The following is a 21160-nucleotide window of genomic DNA, read 5'->3' on the forward strand; positions in this document are numbered from 1 at the left end:
GGACTTATGCACCTATCATGGGAGATGTGTCTCAAATAAAAAATGCAAATACCACAGTGGTATGATTGATAAATCAAAAGTGCAAATACCTTAGTGCAAATACCAGATTGAATTGTACGAGAAAGTAAAAGTTTTGAAAAATGCTAAGGTGGATATGACTGATAAGTCAAAATGGGTGTTATAACCAATAACTATACATTATGGTGAAAAGCCTAAATTGATCATAGACAAATTATCCCTAAGCTAGTAACTTTTAAAGTCCCAAGCCCATTCATTTATAAGGATAAAAAGGCTATATCATGAAGGTATAGATGTGAAGTGATGGTCAAGGGTAAAAAGAGACCAATCCCAAGCAATATTACCAATATAACTAGTGTAAGGGGTATAACCAGAAGTTAAAGTTGTTACACCTAAAAAAGGCTAGAAAGGCAAGAAAGGAAAAGGTGATGGTGATGGAAAAATAGGTTAAATCAAAGTTTATTCTAGAAAAGGATGACCCAAAGCTTGTATTTGAAAAAAAAACCTGTGAGTGCTTGAAACTAGTAAAACACAGCGAATATTCTATGATTAAATAGTTAAATAAGATGCCGATTAGGATCTCTTTATTGTCATTGTTATTGAATTCAGAGCCATAGTAATATCTTACTGAAGGTTATATTAAGCTTATGTGGCACATAATATATCTATGGAATATGTGAACCATATAGAGGGAAATCTAGTGGTGTCACCCTATATAGCCTTTAGTGACAAAAAGATCCCACTTGAAGGAAGGAAAAATAAAAAGGCCTTACACATCACTGTAAAATGCAGAAGCCATACAATAACCAATGCTTTATTAATAATGATTCAGCTATCAATGTTATGCCTATGTCTACCCTAACAGGATTGCCCATTGATTTATCCCATATCAAAAGCAGTCATATGATGGTACGAGCATTTAATGAGACTATGAAAAAGGTATTGAAAGATATTGAGCAACCTTTACAAATCAGACCATGCATTTTTAATGTAAAGTTTCAGGTCATGGATATTTTTTCATCCTACAGTTGTCTGTTGGGAAAGTCATGGATCCATATGACAGGTGTTGTTTCATCTTTTTTACATTAGAAAGTCAAATTTAATGTAGAGGATCAACTTGTAATCATGGCTAGAAAAGAGGACTTACTAGTAACCCAGTGTATGAATCTCTATATGTAAAAGTGGTAGAAAAGTCATTTGAGTGTTCTTATCGATCTTTTAAACTTGTTAATGCTGTGGGTGAAGTATATAAGTTGTACCAACAAGAGTTTAGTAGAATTGTAATTACTTAGATGATTAATAAAGGTAGGAATCTTGGAGTTGGGCTGGGCAAAAACCTGTAAGGGATAAAAAGAATCACCAATTATTATAGACAACTGTGAGAAACTGAGCCTAGGGTATGAAGTTGAAGAGCAAAGGATAAAAAAGATGTAAGATAATAGTAGAAGAAGAGGGACGACGAAAAACATGCCAAGGGTTGTCCCATACCTATGTGAAACATTTAAGCTTAGAGGATACATGTACCCATGGGTGGAGGAAGATGCCAAAAAAGATTTAAGCATACAAGAAGCTTTTATCGAACTGTCCATCCAAATAATAGGTGCAAAAAGTCTGAAAGGAATGAGTGTTGGTTTATCAATGTCCACCATACTTTGAATTGAAAAATTGAAGTGTCATCTAGATCTTATTATTCTTGATAGCTTTTAAATGTAATTATAATTCCTAACTGCTTATTCTTAAAAGTATTGGGATACTCTTTTATGTATGGGCCTTTTATTATCCATTATCTCAATAAAAAAAAAAGAGTATGCATTTTATTCATTTTTTTTTAATTTTCATTACAAGCAAAGCATTTCGCCAATACTTCCCATTTCATTTAATTTTTGGTCTGTAAATGAATATGAAGATAATCATGATAGTAACCAGGGATTTAATTTTAAAAATTCAATTAATACTGATGAGCTTAACACTGAAGAGGACTCTAAAAAATATACTTTACCTCCAAATCTAATAAGATTGATTGAAAAAGAGAATAAATCAATTGAGCCCCATTAAAAAATTACTGAGATGATCAATTTAGAAGATGATAAGAACAAGAAAAATGTTAAGGTAGGTACATCACTTCCACTAGATGACAGACAATAGTTAAAGGATTTGCTTCTAGAATTTGCATAACTCCAATTTTTTAGTTTGGTGGATAACACGGCCTGCCATTCAATTTTCTCTTTTATGGATGAATTCTCTAGTTATAATAAGATAAAGATAGCTCAGGATGACATAGAAAAAACCACTTTCGTAACTGTATGGAGTACCTTTTATTATAAAGTTATACCCTTTGGATTGAAAAATGTTAGGGTAACCTATCAAAGACTATGGTGACACTCTTTCATGACATGATGCATAAGGAGATTGAAGTGCATGTGGACGACATGATCACGAAATCTCAAGAAAAAAAAGAGCATGTAGCTAACCTCAAAAAATTGTTTAAAAGATTAAAAAATTTTCAGCTTAAGCTAAATCCATCCAAATACACCTTCGGAGCCAAGTCAAAAAAATTGCTAGATTTCATGGTTAGTGAAAAAGGAATTGAAGTTGACCCAAACAAGATATGAGCCATCTAGAACCTATCTTCATCAAGTAAACCAAAAGAAGTCTGAAGTTTTCTTAGTAGATTGAACTACATTTCTAGATTTATCTCTTAACTTACTTCTAAATATGATCTTATTTTTAAACTCTTCTGAAAAAACAACCCTAATGAATGGAATAGACAATGTCAAAAAGCTTTTGATAAGGTTAAATAGTACCTGTCAAATTTTTCAGTGTTAGTACCATCTGTTCTGAAGATACCATTAATTCTGTATTTGATCGTACATGAGAAATCTATAAGATGTGTACTAGGATAGCAAAATGACTTTGGTAGAAAAGCAAAAGCTGTTTACTACTTAAGCAAAAAATTCATAGAGTATGAGTCCAAGTATTCATCATTAAAAAAGATATGTTGTGCTTTGGCTTGAACAACTAAGATGTTCAGGTAGTATATGTTTTATCATACCACTTGGCTTATAGCTAAACTGGACCCAATCAAATGCATCTTTAAAAAACCATCATTATTAGAAAGGATAGCAAAATGGCAAGTAATGCTCTCGGAGTATGATATTATATATGTAAACTAAAAGGTAATAAAAGGAAGTGCCATTGTAGAATTTCTTGCAGATCATGTCGTTAAAAGCTATGAGCCAATGAAACTCAATTTTTCGGATAAAAAATTAATGGCTGTCTTAGAATTAGAGGAAAAAGATAACGATGAGAAGTCATAAAGAATGTACTTTGATAAGGCTGTTAATGCTTTGGGACATAAAATTGGGATAATTTTGATATCTTTTAAGGGGTGTTATTATCTTGTCATAGCAAAGTTGAATTTCAATTGCACCAATAATGTGACAGAATATGAAGCCTGTGTCATGGGTTTACAAGTTGTTTTAGACAAAAAATTAAAATATTAAAAGTTTTTATAGATTCGACTTTGGTTATTGATAAACTAAAAATAAAAAGAGACACGAGATTCAAAGCTTATCTCATACCATAAGTATATCTTAGAGTTATGTAAGTAGTTTGAAGAAGTCCAATTTAAATACTTACCTTATGAAGAAAATCAAATTGTAGATGCTTTGGCTACTCTAGCCATAATGATTCGGATTGATAGTAATACCGAGATTTAGCCCATTTAGTTGGATGTTAGGGACATGCCAGTATATTGTGTCAATATAAATGAGGAAAAAGATGGAAAGCCCTAGTATTATGATATCCTACAATACTTAATGAATCAACAATACTTAGATCAGGTAATGGAGAGTGATAAGAAAGTCTTGAGAATATTAACTATAGGTTTCTTCTTAAACGAAAAGGTACTTTATAAGAGAAGCAAATATCAGGTATTATTACAGTGTGCAAATGCATTTAAAGTAAGAAAGAATATTGAGGATATGCATAAAGGGTTATGTGAAGCACATGTAAATGGACATATGATGGTAAGATAGATTATGAGAGCTAGATATTATTAGCTAACAAAAAGAAATGATTGCATTTATTATGCTCAAAAATATCATAAATGTCATATTTATGCTGATAAAATCCATGCTCCACTTAATTTTTTACACGTTTTGGCAGCATCTTAGCCATTTTCTATATGAGACATGGATGTCATTGGTCTCGTTACCCCAAAAGCATCGAATGGGAATAGATCATCTTTATGGTGATTTATTATTTCACTAAATGGGTCAAAACAGTTTTTTTTGCAAATGTGACAAGGTCAGTGGTTTACAAATTTATCAAAAAAAATAATCTACAGATATGAACTCTAAAAAAAGATCATATCAGATAATGCCAAAAATTTAAATAGTAAGATGATGCAAGAAGTATATATTTAGTATAAAATTAAGCACCATAATTTAGTATTGTACCACTCAAAGATGAATAGGGCAGCAGAAGTTACGAATAAAAATATCAAAAGGATTATGAAAAAAATGACTAAGATGTATAAATATTGGCATGAAAAATTACCTTTTGCTTTACATCCCTATCGAACGTCAGTACACACATTTACTGGGATAACTTTATTTTTCTCGATTTATGGGATAGAGGCTATATTGTCAGTGAAAGTAAAAATCTCATCTTTGAAAGTCTTAGGAGAAATGGGATTAAAATAAGTTAAATGGGTTCAAAAGTACTATAAGTAACTAAACTTCATTAAAAAAAAAAAGAGACTAGCGGCATTATGTCATGGTCAACTATACTAAAAAAGGATTATGAGAGCTTATGACAAAAAGATCTGACCTCGTCAATTTTGAAAGGGAGAGTTAGTGTTGAAAAAAATTCTTCCAAGTTAACGTGATTATAGAGAAAAGTGGACTCCAAATTAGAAAGGTTCGTATGTTGTAAAAAAAGCTTTTTTAAAAGGATCATTAATCTTAATAAGGATGGATAGGGATGATCTACCCAATCCCATAAATTCTGATGCCGTGAAAAAGTACTTTACTTAAAAAAAAGAGAGTTCAAATCAGAAACTCAAAAGGACAATTTGAACTAAATGAGGGTTTATCTAAGTTGAAAACTTGTAAAAGCAACTTAGATAAGAAAATACGGCATCATTTAGGAGTTTCACCAAAATAAGAATGGGTATATTTTGAAAAGCTCTGAAGTTTTAAGGACATTATACGGTTTAGCTTTGGAATAAATTTGAGATATGTTGTCATGATTATCTTATTATTTGTCTTGGAGCATTGTTATCCCAAATAGCCATATTTGTATGCCTTTATCTTATCTCGTTGCCATCATTTGCAATCTGCTTCTTTTTCAAATAAATGATATTAATTTTATTTTATCTATGTCTCACTTTCAATCCTTACCTTGTCCTTTCAAATGCTTTGCAATGAATAGAAGTAATGTATAATTTGCATCTTATATTTGAAAAATTGAGATAATGATTAATAATTGAATAATGTCATAAGAGATTGTATATTACTTTGGGAAAGTTGAAAAGATAGGGGCAAAGGATAAAACCTTCAAAGTTTAGTAACAACATTGGTTCTGAAAGCTTCTCCAAAAGAAAAAGGCAACTGCCTATTTTGAATAATAACAAATAGAGTTGATTTTGTTCCCCTTGCTGACATTAAAAAAAAAGTCTTGAGAACCTTAGTACTATAATTGAGATTTCAATTGAGATTTGTATATTGGATAAGGCATTTACATCATTCATATTATCACTCATTAAATATAAAATCTTGACTTTGGTGAAAAGTTTCGAATATGTGAATCTGAGAACATTTTTTGTGTTTTTGAAAACCTTTGGATATGATCTAAGAGACTTATAGGTGTGATTTCTTTACTTATCTTTGACATTGGCTCAATCTAAGTCATTTTATTTTTTTTTTATCTACAATTCAATCCAGTCACTCATATTTGACCTCGGCTCGATCCAAGTTATTTTATTTTTTTGATTTACAGTTTAGTCTTGGTCACTTGTATTCGACTTCAACTCAATCCAGGTCATTTTAGTTTTTTAACTTGTGGTTTAATCTTGATATCTCATTTTTTATCTCAGCTTGGGCTAGGTCATTTTATTTTTCTATTATGCGATTTAATCCTGATCATGCATTTTTTACCTGGACTCAGTCCAAATTATTTTGAATTTTTTGACTTGCGGTTCAATCCCAATCACTTGTTTGCAACCTCAACTCGGTCTAGGTCATTTTAGTTTTTCGACTTGCGATTCAATCTTGGTCAGTCATTCTCAATCTTGTTTCGGTTAAGAGCATTTAATATTTTGACTTGTGGCTTAGTTTCGGGCATTTTCATTTTTGTATTTTAGCACACTTCAATTACTTTTGATTTTGACTTAGTTCAGTCATTTCACATTCTAATTTGACTTCAGTTTTTGAACTCGAATGTAATGGTTGTCTTTATCTTTGCATCATTCTTGTTTCATAGAAAGGCATAAAGATGGGCAACAATAAACACTCGTTTGCTTCCGAGGTGTGATTGAATTCTCGATTCGGATCTTTTCAATCGTCAAGGCCTTAGAGGAGTGCATGTTTAGGTTTTTTACAATTTTATTTATTTTGTTTAGGCCCAACCTTATTATTATTATTATTATTATTATTATTATTATTATTATTATTATTTTGTTAATAATTGATAAAAAGAAAAAAATCAAAAGAAAATAAAATTTGTTAAAAATCTTTTACGCAAATTCGGCAGAAAGATTTTGGGAATTCATATGACGAAAATAGGAAACTAAAATCATGCAACCGTTAACCTCCATCAAACCATAATAGAATCCCAACATTCAATCATGATTTGAATCGATGAATCCCTAAAATCTCTCCTAAAAATAGCTATAAATCAAAGGTTAAATGCTCAATTTGATATTAAAAGTTTGAGTGGTTACTCAATTAAGGATTTTAGCTTTAATTTGATTCAATATAGGATATAACATTTTTGAATTTGTTCGAACAAAGACTAAGTTATGGCTGTGGCTTACGCACGTCGTCAAGTCTATTATTCATTGATGTTTTCTGTTAAACCCATTAACTTTAATAAACAAAATAAAAAAATGGAACATAGTAAGAATTGATGATCACTAGAAAGGTAGAGAGCAAAATTAAGCATAACAATCAGCCTCAAACAATCAAGCTAGGGAGGCTAGATAGTAGCAATTCACAATCAAAAGTCATTGAAAAGCAAGAAAATTGAACAAAGTTTTTGAACTTTGAATGGAGGAAAAAATGCACAATAAATCAATTGTTTTTAGAAGTTTTTTGGGCTAAGAAAAATTTTTTGTTAGGCAATCAATAAAGCAAATTCATCACCAAGATCAGCAATCAACAACTAGCCTCAAATAAGCAATTGATCCAATATTAGAATTCCAATACACAGAAGCAACCACAATAGCAAGATTTTAGAATTCATCAATAAGGGTTTTTTTGGGTTTGATTCTTTTTGGGAATTTCTTTTGGGTTTGATTTTTTTTTTAAAATTTTTAGGTTTTAAAATAGAGTTAGAAAAAGGAGGAAATGCTAATCGATTAGCAACATAATAAACAGCGAATGGTGTTGGATTTTGGTAGTGAGATTTTGTGATTCTTGAGCTCTTCATTTTTTGGGTTATAGTTGAGTTTTAATTTAGAGATTTAGAGAGAGAAGAACACAAAAGAGGGATTAAACTAGAAATTCTTGTTTCAACTATGAAAAAGCTATGCTGCTGGTAAAAGATGAAGACTGATGATGGTCATTGACGATAAGATCAATGGGAAAAAAAGGTTGATTTCTAAATGTTTGTTCTTCGGTTAGAAAGAACAAGATAACAGAGTTCACTTGAAAAGAGAAGTTCGAAAAGACATAGTTGTTGGCTATTTTAAATGTTCATTATATTGCAAAATAGTGATTCACACTTTTTTTTGCATGTGTAAATTACAATAGTAAAAAAAGGCCTTATTTGAATAAATTTGAAAATGTTACATCTTACATTAAACCAAATTAAAGTTAAAATCTTTAATTGAAAATCATACAAACATGAGATCCTTAATTAAGCATTTAGCCTAAATTAAACACAAATTCATATGCAAGGGAAAAGGGATGGACATGACAAAAAGGAATGAGAAAATTTTCATAAAAAAATTTTAGGATTTTTTTTTTGGGAAAATCAGGTTTTGGAATTCATGATTGGAGTTTGATTTTGAGAAATCTGAATCTTCTGGGGTTCTGGGATTAAGTCAAACTTTTTTGGTTGATTTTCATGGTGATCGAAAAGGGAATAGGGTGGCCATCTTCTGGGTTCATAAGGGTTTCTAGAAAACTTGAAGTTTTAAGTGGCTGTTCGAATTTTACTGCACTGAAAATTGGATATTTAGCCAATTTCTAGAAGGGTTGAAGATTCCGATTGAATCTTCTAAAGAGAGGCCAAAGCGTTTTTCTAGAGAGAGAGAGAGGACCAAGTCAAGTTTGAGGAAAAATAAAAGATTTTTTACTTATATAGCGTAGTCAAAATGGTGTCGTTTAGAGTAAGGACCCATTAGCCGGCATGTAACCCGTGTTCGACCTACGAGGATCTGACTCGCAGCGCAAATATTCCCTTTTCTTTTTTTTTTTTTGTTTATTTTTCTATATTATATTTATATTATATTATTTTTAAATGGTTGATTATGTTGATGTGATGAAAATTTTATTTTTGCAAGATATTTTTATTAGTTTATTTTTAGTTCTTATTTTGGCAAAAGTTTATTTTATTTGCATGATACATTATATTTTATTGCATGATAAGTTTTGCATTATAATTTTTACTTAGTTTATTTGAATTTTTTTTCATTTTAAAGGGGTTTTTAAAAAACAAAATTTTTTTTTCAATATTATCAAATTATTGAAAGATTTAAATTTTAAACAAAACCTTACAAACATATTGGAGGGCCAATTTTTTTTTTTTAAATACGTTTTTACCAATGTATTGGAGAATTTTATAATTTTTAGAGATAAGTTTTTTTAAAATAATAAATAAGCAAAATTTTTTATTTTTACATAAAATCCTACCGACTAATTGGAAGACATTTTTTATTATAACCCAGTTTATATATATATATATATATATGTTTCTAGATACAAAATCCAATAAATCTAACCACAGAGCCTCTTTAAAGCATGTAAATAGTCCCATTGAACACTCATGAGGTGAGAAAATATTCATAAATTATTACCAATGTATTAGAGTAATTTAAGAAAAATGTTTAATATTAAATTATTTGGTAAATTTTAAATACCTTTAAAGGCTTGGATAAATTGAAATCAAACTGGTACCATCTTTCGGATAGGCGCTGTGAGGGTGTTATAACATTCTTCACGTGTAATCGTACTTTCAAACTTAAAATTTGATTTCATAGACTTGAATCTACTATTTAAAAAAACTTAATTTAATCTTGAAACACCTCTTTAAATAGGATAGATTTTGTTAAGATGACCGATCACACCTAAACAAAAAAAATTGATGACCACTCTTAAATTTTATATCTAGTAATAAATCTATGAATTTATACATTATGATAACCATGTTACAAACAACATGGTTGAAAGTTTCAATCAATGGATTGGCAATATTTGAGGTAAGCCTATCTTCACTCTCTTAGAGGATTTAAAATTAAGTTGATGAAAAGATTTCATAATAAATATAAGAAAGGTTGTACATGGGACACACATATTACTCCAAAAATTAAGAAAAAACTTGATGCAAGCAAGTATAATGATAAATTTGGCAAAGTTGTACTTGCTAGTGAGCATGGGTTTAATGTGTTCAAAGGTGGATGAGTTTTTTTTTTTTTTGTGAACTTGCAATTTGGAGTTTGGAGTTACCTTTATGATTTTTGGGAGATATCAAGTCTGCTTGTGCTATTTGGTTACTTGTGCACATGTATGTGCTAACACGACACAAATTTCTTTTTTAATTAATCCAAAAATATAGGCATAGTTAGGTGATTTGATTGTTGTTTATTCTTAGTTAGTTGCTTGTTACTTGTGCTTGGATTAGATTTGTAGGGTGATAATGTATGTTTTAAGAGGAAATTCTGTCAAAAATTTTGAAACTTTTAAAACACTTGCACTTGAGGTAAATGGAGGACAAAATAGAGCTTTAATCATTTTAAAAGTTGTATCAATTAAGGTAATAGAATTCAAATGCCTTGTTAGACTAACCAATTACCCTTAGCCCTTATTGTTAACAACGTCAAAATGACAATTTGATATAAATTTTAAGCCAACAATATACTAACAACATCAAAATGGTAATTTGAAATAAAATGTAAACTTAAACTATGAAATTAGCAAGCTACACAATAGTTTCATTTTAGTATTTGTTTAATGCTAAACATTAATTGTTTAACCCTAAACATTAGTTGTTTAACCTTAAATACTATTTGCTAAAAACAATAGCTAAAATAACTACAAACAAAGCAACAACAATTGTTTTCAATAAATTCAAAACACGTTCAATTTTTTTGCAATGCTTTATTATAGCTCCAACTTTTTTTTTTTATTTCTGCCATAAAACTTCAAATCTCCATGATATTTCTTCTCATTTCAATATCGTCATTGATATCAAAATATACATTGATCGGATGCTACTATTAAAAAAAAATCCACAATTCCTTTCTTAACAAATAAAATAAAGTTTTAAATAATTATGTTCAGATTTTGATCTCTTTACAACAACTTTTCAACTACATCGATGATATTTGTTCTGAAATTGAATATCATAATCTGATGCGTGACTATTACTTAAAGAAAGCATAACAATATTCTTTGAGAATTCTTTTCAAACACTTGGTAAACAATTACAAATAACCTTATAAAAATAACACGTAAATAAACCATATTATCAAAAACCATAATAGCATAATAACAAATTTTTTTAACATAATAAAGCATGCCATAATTGTTTGATGAACAAACACATGATAAACAACATATAAAAAAAATACACATAAATAAACAAAATAACAAAACGAAACAACATATAGCTTTAACATCTTCATTTGTCAAAACAAAAAAAAAATAAAAATTTATAATCACACTTTTTCAGCACAATAGAATAGATTTTACAGTAGCTTTTCAATTTTGTAGTTTCAACATCTTCATTTGTTGGTTTGTTGGTAAACAAACATATTGAATATTCAAAGATAAAATGGTCTCAATCTTAAACTTCTAACAGATTAATTAACGGAAGACTAACGATAAGACTTATTTGTCTTATTTATTTAAAATGTTTGGGGTAGATTTTCTATTTCTTATACTAATGGACTCGTGTTAAATTTGACTCAAAACTTAAGAATTTAGATGAAATTTACCCAAGAATTTTCATTTGTCAAATTGGCATATGCAGTTTCCTTCCAGTGAAGCTCCTCAAAAAAGAAACTAGTGAAAAGATATAAGTGCTATCAAGTTTTACACATGCAATGAGTCCGGGTTCTCCCAAAGGTCATAATTAGGGAAGGTCTCTTCTGGCAATCCAATTCACTTTTGGTGGGTGACGACCACATTTTTAACAAATTTGCCCAGCCCATATAAGGATCACCAAAAGATTTAGACATAATCCCTTTCTCTAGTTTTATGGATTTTAGACGGTCACCCATGTACCTTCGTACCCCGATAATCAATTCAACAAAGTTGCCTCCATGTGTCATCACGAACACATCGGACTTCAGGCAGACCAAGAAATCAAGTGCAGCCAAGCTTGTCACATGTTTCTCGAAAATAGCTAACTCCTCCCTAACTTGCCAACTCCTCCTTGGTAACCTATTATAAAGCCTTGTAATTATCATCTTAACTTTGCAAGAAAGGCATGGGTTTATTTTCACAAGTACAAAATAAAAGGATAACAAAACATGACAGTCTCTGTTTGATGTGTATCAAGTCCAACTACTTGCATTGCAGTCTCTGATATAATTTCTGTTTGTTAACTAATCTATTTGCATGTACAAATTTAGTGCTCCCATATATAATAAAGTAAGGACAATAGCACAAGAAGAGATTCTGCCCAGATAAATAAAATGCCAAATACTTGAACAAAAAAATTCTAACAAATAATTTTAAAATGCCTAGTATTATTGTATTTGGATATGAAAATACGATTCCACACGACAATTTTATAGCATTCATAGATAACAAAGAGTAAAAAAACTGTACCAAATTTTAGACCATGTTCCTTAGGCATCCATTCATTTGGATATTGAGCAAACTGAGAGAATTCTGATTAAATGCCTCATAAAATGAGGCCTATAAAGTGATTGTTGGAAGAGATATAATCCTTGGTTAAGATTATTATAAAAACAAAATCTTGTTTTAGGATTTGTAAGGAAAACAAAAGGTTTTGGAGAAGAAGAAGAATAAGAGGATTTTTTACCTATTTTCTTCTTGATAGTTCTCCATTCACTTGTGTCATGGATAAGTTGTTTTCCTCGATCCATTTCGTCAGCTTAGATAGTCTGCTAAGAGGTTTTTATCTTCATTGATGCCATTTATAGAGGATGCGAAAAGGATCTATGTATAAAGGTTTATACAAACAAACTTAAAAAAATTTATAAGTGCAGATGGTAGATAAAAGGGAGAGAGAGATGAAGGTAAGCAAGAGAAAAGAAAAGCTGAAAGAAGTGCCTCATTGAGCTTCGTTACAATGAGGCTTTAAATAAAAAAATTTTAACCTATGAATAATAACTCTGTACAGTTTTCACTACAATGTACAGTAAAATTTTTATTTACAGTACTTGTTATAGTATTTTCGATAGTAGGTCTCTATCTTTTTCTGCTACAGTGACTGCTATAGTTGACTGCTACAAATTTTTTTGTCTGCTGGTCGTGGGCATCGAATGAACTTTGTTATTTTGTGTCGGCAGTTTATCCTAGCTTATTCTTGTTTAGAATATGCACATGTATTATTCTTTCATAAGATTGTTTAAATTATGAAATTTTTCGTCCAGTATATTAAGAGATTGGGGTGATGGAGAAGATCCAGAATGTGATTTGTTCCACATTTATCATCATTCTTGATACTGGTATAATAATTCTATGGGATGATCAAGATATTTCATTTTAGATAACTTTTTCAATAATTGGATTGCTTCTAGTTCATTTTGAATGTCCAGATCTTCATGTGGTTCAAGAAATCTGATGATAAAAATACGTCTGTCATCTATCCAATAAGCTATTTTAAGGTAGTCTGACTTTATGGCTAAATGAAGAAAAAATTTTGATTTTTTCATAAGGCCAATTCCTGTTTGAAAGTGATAACTATTTAGATTTAAATATTTAGTGATGATTTTATTTAAATCAACTGAAAAGTCGATATGGTCAGTTGGTGGATCAAGTATAGTGAAGGGTTGAAGAAAATGTTCACCGGATATTTTGTCAAGTTCTCATATTTGATAAGATTGATACAAATTTTCTCTTTAAAAGGTACCCAAAAGACTATATATAGTAAAATGAATGTAATAAAAATATTTTGATCATTTTATACACCCATAAAAAAGATGCTTAATAAAAGCAAAAAAATCTTTTAAAAAATGAAAAAAAAAGTTTTGCACAATAATTTATCCGACTAAATCAAATTCAATGCTTTTTACATCAAATATTTCGTGATGAAGTTGAAATTTAATTTTTGGTATGAATTCACCAAGTGTAGTATTATACATATAAGTATAGTAATCACAAAATTTTTCTATCAACAGTTTTTCTGTTGATTGTCAAATAGTAAAATTAATTTGCTGGAACAATTTTTTTGTTAGAAATACCGTAGCTTTTTCTAAAAGAAATATTCTCTTAAGCTTGTTTAGCGTAGATGAATTATAACTTTTTTTTTCGAAATATTCACATAGATTCAAAAAATTGTTTATCTCTTGAATACTGTACTGATTTTCTTTCAAAGCAAAGAAATTAATATCTTGTTATTTTAGCAAATTAATTGATAAAAGTCTTTGGAAAACTATTTCTTTAAAATTTTGAAATTCTTTAACCTGATTGACTAAAAATTCAGTTAATTTGGTCATTTTTTTTTTCGAAGCTGAATTTATTTTTTGAGAGATGAGATTTTCAAACATTATTTAACAAATTGTAGACTTGTGGTTCAAGTTCAATGTTGTAAATATCTTTGATCTATGTGTTAGAGAGTTTTATTTTTTCAAGCAGTTGTTTTGCTAAAGAAAATGTTTGAGAATAACTCATAGGTGTCCATTCATTTAGGTTTTGAGCAAACTGAGAGAATTCTAGTTGAATCCTCATAAAAATAAGTTTATAAAGTGGTTGTTGGAAGAGATATAATCATTGATTAAGATTATTGTAAAAATTAAATCATGATTTAAGATTTGTAGGAAAAACAAAAGATTTTGGAGAAAAAGAAAAAGAAAAAAATTTTTTACTTGCTTTCTTCTTGATAGTTCTCCATTCATTTGTGTCATGGATAAGTTGTTTTCCTCGATCCATTTGATCTGCTTAAATAGTCTGCTAGGAAGTTTTTATCTCTATTGATAAATTCTACTTGAAAATGATATTGACAAAGAAAACTATACCACTTAATTCTTCTAAAATTTTTAGAGTTTTCTGTTTTTGAAGAAATCTCTTACTGCTTGATTATCTGTTTTGATAACAAAGATCTCAAGGACTAAATAGATGTGAAATTATTGTACACCATTTTTTATGGCTAATAGTTCTTTTTCGAAGATAATATAATTTATTTCATTTGGTTTAAATTTATCGAAATTATAGCTACAAATTAGTTCATCTTTTTTATAAAGATTTTTTGCTTTAAGGACATATCTCCAATGCTCATCACTAACATCTATCTATAAAATTAAAAGGTTGCTCTATTTAGGTAGATAGACTTTAAGAATAGCAGTTAACTCTAATTTGATCTATTTGACAATATCCAAATCTGTTGTTGTCCAGATAAAATCATTAGTTTTACGTAATTTAAAAATAACTTTTTTTCTTAAAAATATTTTTTAATTTTTACAATAATACTAACCAAAGATTATATCTCTTTCAACAACCACTTTATAAACCACTTTTTATAAGGATTCAACTAAAATCCTCTCAATTTGCTCAAGACCCAAATGAATAGACACCTATGAATTATTCTCAAATAATTTCTTCAGCAAAATAACTATTTGAAAAAACAAAACTCTCTAACCTAAAAATAAAAAATTTTTACAACCCTGAACTTGAACCACAAGTTTACAATTTGTTAAACAATGTTTGAAAATTCAATCTCCCAAAATATAAATCCAGCTTCCGAAAAAAGATAACAAATTAGTTGAATTCTTAATCAACCAAGCTAAAGAATTTAAAAATTTTATAAAAATTTTTAAAAAACTTCTATTAACTAATCTGCTAATACAACAATATATTAATTCTTTACTTTGAAAGAAAATCAATACAGTATTCAAAAGATAAACAATTTCTTAAATCTATATGAATATTTTGAAAAAAAAAAGTTATAATTCTTTTAAGCTAAACAAGCTTAAGAAAATCATTTTTTTTAAAAAAAAAACTACGATATTTCTAACCAAAGGGTCGTTCCAACAAATTAATTCTACTATTTTACATTTAACAAAAAAACTGTTGATAAAAAAAATTTTTGATTACTATATTTATACTTATATGTATAATACTACACTTGGTAAATTCATACCAAAAATTAAATTTCAACTTGATCACGAAACATTTGATGTAAAAAACATTAAACTTGATTTAATCGGATAAATTATTTTACAAAACTTTTCTTTTCATCTTTTAAAAGATTTTCCTGCTTTTATTAAGCATCATTTTTACTATGTATAAAATGATCAAAATATTTTTATTACATCTATTTTACTATATATAGTCTTTTGGGTTTTTTCAAAAAAAGATTTTATTAACCTTATCAAATATGAAAATTTGATAAAATATCCGACGAACATTTTCTTCAACCCCTCAATACTTGATCCACTAACTGACCATATCGGTTTCCCAGATGATTTAAACAAAATCATCACTAAATATTCAAATCCAAACAGTTACCACTTCCAAACAGGAATTGAACTTATGAAAAAAGCAAAATTCTTTCTCCATTTAACCACAATACCAAACTACCCTAAAATAACTTGCTGGACAGATGACAAACGTATTTTTATCCTCAGATTTTTTGAACCACATAAAGATCTAGACATTCAAAATGAACCAAAAACAATCGAACTATTGAAAAAGTTATTTAAAATGAAAGATCTAGATCATCCCACAGAATTACTATACTGGTATTAAGAAGGATGGCAAATGTGGAACAAATCACATTCTGAATCTCCTCCATCACTCCAGTCTCTTAATGCACTGGACGAAAAATTCCATAATTTAAACAATCTTATGGAAGGATAATACCTGTACATATTCAAAACAAGAATAAGTTAGAATAAACTACCGACACAAAACAACAAAGTTCATTTGGCGCCCACGACCAATAGACAGAAAAAACTGTAGTAGTCAACTGTAGCAGTCACTGCAATAGAAAAAGACAGAGACCTACTATCAAAAATACTGCAGCAAGTACTATAGATAAAAATTTTACTGTATACTAAGCGAAAACTGTACAGAGCTACTGTTTATAAGTTAGAATTTTTCTATTTAAAGCCTCATTGTAATGAAGCTCGATGAGGCAAACCTGGCCACAAGCAACATAAATCTGTGTTTTTCGGCATAACCCATTGCCCAAAGAATCACTGCCACTTCCCCAGGTTCAAGACGACACCGTCCTTCCTTCTCTTCTGCAGAGCCAGCCGCCAGAGATGGGATACATTCTGCATTCAGTCACTACATAGATAAGACAATCCACGCCAATTTTTGGTTCTTAAAAAACAAAGCTGAAAAAAGTAAGTCTTTCTAAATCACCTTACACCGTCGAGGCCATTCTTTTTCTCTGTATTCTGCCATTCTAGCTTTCTCCTCCCTATTCCCAACAATATCACAGAATGATAGGCCCACCATCCCTTTCTCAAACCTAAGATGTAAAACCCTGAACGAAATGAACTGTTAGTTAATCTGGAGTTAAAATAGCAGCAAAACAGAGTCTTAACTGAAACTGTTTCGCACATGTAGGGATTTGGACTTCCAGTGCGATTTCTCATCCTTGAGACCAATGAATCTGCCATTTGTTCTATCTCTGGAAGAAATTTAAGAGCATGATAATTGACCCTGCATCTTAGCCTGTTGATTTCTGGAGGGACATTATCATACCTGAAGCAATACCCAAGAGGAATAGAAAAGGAAATACAGAGGAGTATAACAGAATTAACAACCCAAGCCCAAGTTTCTTATCTGAAAAACAAACTTTTGAAAGTAGCCATGATGCATATCTACAACATTCATGACTTACCCGAGTCTATCAACAAAAGGTTTTGGGGCCATTATCTTCTACTCAGATCCGAAGTAGCACATTGTCAATGTAAAATTGCGCTGGTGCATATTTTGGAATGTTCTTCACTGTCCGTCTATTACACATCACAAAATCTCTCCATGAAAACAATTCCAGTTGCAAAAAGTTGGAATAAATGTCTATAAAAAACTTTCTATTAATTCTCGAATTCTCATGTCACGTTTAAAGTACAGAGACATCATTACCCAATAAGCCTATGATTTAATGACTACAAGCTCAATGCAAACTATGATGCACATCTAGTAAGATGAAAGTGTACAGCCGATTATTCTAACATATATTAAATAAGACATAAGCAACATACTATTCTAACATTATCTTTTTAAAGACAACTGGCAACAAGTTGTCATTGGTTCCAAAATGAAATAAAATATTTAAAAGGTCAATATATCAGTTAATCTAAAATAATGGAATGAAAATTTCTAGTATGTTGTCTATTAAAAGTCATTATGAAAGATGTCCCAATCATTCAAAAATCCAGAGGACCCACATCTCCCCCACCTCTAGCTTTTGTGTCTCCAAGGACGTCATGCCAATAATAAAGTCATAATCACAACATTGAGGAAAATCATGATGCCATCGTGATTGAAGCAAATCCATAGAAGCAAAGTGCTTCTAAATTGACAGTTGAAATTTGGCTAATTATAATTGCAAATCCAGCAGAGAGGCAACATAGAGAACTATAAAAGAAAAATCACCTTGTAAATAATTTTGATTTGTCAGTTAACCACTCAGGTATGTCACGGACAACTCACACATCATCCTTCAAGTAGTCAATGAAATGATCAACATAAAAAATGTCAAATTTCCTGCACATAATTTGACAAATACGTTACAAACAGCAGGAACTGGGGTTGTGGCAGTTAGATAATAAGTAATATAATAAAGTGATTTACTTAGGTTCATGAAGTGATTAGCTAGCAGTGAAAGAAGCTCAGAATTTTCACAACCTATAGTTAGCTTATAGCTTGAAATTTCAGTTCAATGCAAGAATATATTTAATCTTGAAGTTGTGCTATTTATGCTATTTATATCTGAAACTTGACAGCTTCGCAAGAATATAAAACAACCTTAATTAACTTGAATAAAGAAACAATTATAATGCACCTAGAAATTTCAATTGTTAATTAATGGGTAGGAATTTTGATGTTAACATACCTACATTATTCCATATAGATTTAGGCATCATTGGAGCTTTAACATCATTTAAAATGAGAGACACAACGGCACTATGGTTCAAACAATAATTTAATTCCAAATCCTTAAGTCTTAAGAAAGATAATCTTTAGAAGACAATCTTTAGTTTAACATGATTTGTATGTATTATGGTTGGGAACCTCTAGTATAATAATTAAACAAGTCTTTTTGCTAAACTAATAATGTCAGTCACTTCTCTTTTTTCCTAATATTTATTTATTCTTTTTGTCTATGCATATGACTGCTTATGCTACAATGTTTAGAACAATCATGTGCACAAGACCAACTGCATGCATGAGGTTATTGGACAAGAAATCTCACGTTTGGTCTTTCCAATCTGGTTCTACTTCAGCACTGCCAACATAAGAGTAGCATTCACAATTTTTGTAATAGCCACTGCATTACGTATCTGCATGGAATATGCAATAAATTCATAAGTTTGTTGATGGCAATTAAAGATACCAAATCAGTAGAATTTTCACAAATCATTCAGCCAAAGCTCCATTTTAAGGACGGTTATAAGGTGTTTGGAAATTATAAAGCTAGCATATAACCAAGATTAAGATAAAAAAAAAAAAAAAAAATTCATGACACAACCAAGAAGCAAAACTACATTCAGGAAACATTTTATTTACCAATTCTCATCTTAGGCACTGATAAGCTTATAATCATCTTTGTTATTTATTCATATCAATTACTGGTGTCGTACGAATTTACATGTGCTCCAAAAGAAGTCCCTAGGACACAATAGGCCAAGCAAAAGTCAACAAAATATTGTAATTTTAAACTCTCTATTTCATAGGTTTTAAGTTACAGTCATCAAGGATAGAACATAATTCATCACAACACTTTTGAATTGTAAGGTAAGGCAAGATCTTTTTTTTTTTTTAATTTTATTTTTCAAATTCCAAGCCAGTGATGCTAAATATAAGTATCAATACTTGATAATTCAATCAGATCAAAAAGACTTGTGACCTCCTTCCAACTACTTAAGATTCATTTGAAATATAAAAACAGGAAAAAGAATAAGAAAACAACTTTGGTGAAACCAGAGGAAAAGAATCCATACTGCATTTCTTTGCTGATTTAGACCACCCTCAGCATGAATAAATATAAAACCACTTGTTTGATTCTCAGGAGGAAGGTCTGCAAAATGTTTAAAATAGTGACTAAATTTAGCTGTGATAATATGAACATGAAAATGAAACAACTTCATAACACATATCAGGAATGTAATTGTTAACATATCTGAAAAAGTTTAGAGCAATCTAGTCCTTTATGACCATAGCCGACAACTCAGCACTCCTCTATCTTGAGAGGATTACTATGTATACAAATTGTAGAAGCAAGCCATATGATAATATAACCCTCTGCTAAACTGCTCTCCTCCAGCCCGTAACACAAGTTAGGTGTTAGAACATACATTTGGAAGAAACAAACAATTTCTTAAATGCATTGCAATGTGGGTAATAGCAAATACAAAGTAATAAAAAAAAGGAACCTATTCATACCTGATATTTCCACCATCAGGGCGCTCAGCACAGGGCTTCCAAGAAGTAGTTGCAGAGAAAGGATTCTCCCAAAGTGAAGAATTCTCCTTAACCTAGGAAACATAAAACACAAGTTACAAATGGCAGAAGCCACCAATACAACGGGACATAAGGAAAATAATAACAATCAGAACAAGATTCATTAGAAACTTACACGTGGACGGTGAAGAAAAATGCCATCTTTTTTACAAAAATACGGGAGATTCTACAAAAAATTAACATAGATATTAGTATTAGATAAACAAACTAAAATCCAGGAAAAAGTTGGCCTCACAATTTCCATTAAAAAAAAAAAAGAAACTCCAATAAGCTAAACTTTAACTACACTTAACCCGCTAGCTCACTCCAATTAATTTTTTTCCAAAAATTAATAATACTATTATTTCAAAAAATAAAAATCATTTAAAACATGTAATTCCTATGCAACATAAAAAAGAAAAAAATCTAGAAAAGAAGTACTCAGTAATCAAACTATTTAATAAAAAAATTGATTGCTTTCTTACTAATCGATGTAAGATCGAGAAAATGGAGATCTATCCCGCAATGGCAACGAAAAGGAGCAAGAGAAGAGAGATCCCAGAGCCGTGTTGAGAAACCCTAAGATCATCGTTAAAGAAAGGGAAAAGGAGTGAATTGGCGACCAAAACAAACGGTCACGATCTCGTAAAGAATGGCAAGGGTGATCTTCGTCGTCATCTTGAGGGATTGATCGTGGATAAGACGAGAAGCGTCCTCGTCGCGTTTCATTGGAGAAGAACAGGCTTGGCTCCCGAGCAAGCTGCACTAGTGCCTTAGCTCAGCCATGGCTCGCTTCGGACTATAAGCCAGCTTTCTAAAGCTCTGCTTCCGCCTCTTCGACTCGGATTTTCGTGACTGGCGTAGGTAAGGGATTGGAGAGAAAAAAA

At 30.3% G+C, this 21160-nt stretch overlaps 1 pseudogene across 1 annotated transcript; it reads right to left on the bottom strand.

The window, feature by feature from the left end:
* Positions 1 to 16494: 16494 nt before the first annotated feature.
* LOC111289011 (protein PECTIC ARABINOGALACTAN SYNTHESIS-RELATED-like) lies at positions 16495 to 21154 on the bottom strand (annotated as a pseudogene). Its single transcript, XR_016341719.1, has 10 exons — positions 20759 to 21154; positions 20410 to 20460; positions 20217 to 20308; positions 19775 to 19851; positions 19027 to 19114; positions 18207 to 18317; positions 17449 to 17563; positions 17166 to 17309; positions 16965 to 17088; positions 16495 to 16873 (listed from the first exon to the last, which is right to left on the bottom strand). The product of XR_016341719.1 is annotated as a protein PECTIC ARABINOGALACTAN SYNTHESIS-RELATED-like (transcript).
* Positions 21155 to 21160: the final 6 nt, after the last annotated feature.

Source organism: Durio zibethinus, chromosome 4, assembly GCF_047325235.1.
Source record: "Durio zibethinus cultivar Kanyao isolate XHJ-2024 chromosome 4, ASM4732523v1, whole genome shotgun sequence".
NCBI lineage: Eukaryota > Viridiplantae > Streptophyta > Magnoliopsida > Malvales > Malvaceae > Durio > Durio zibethinus.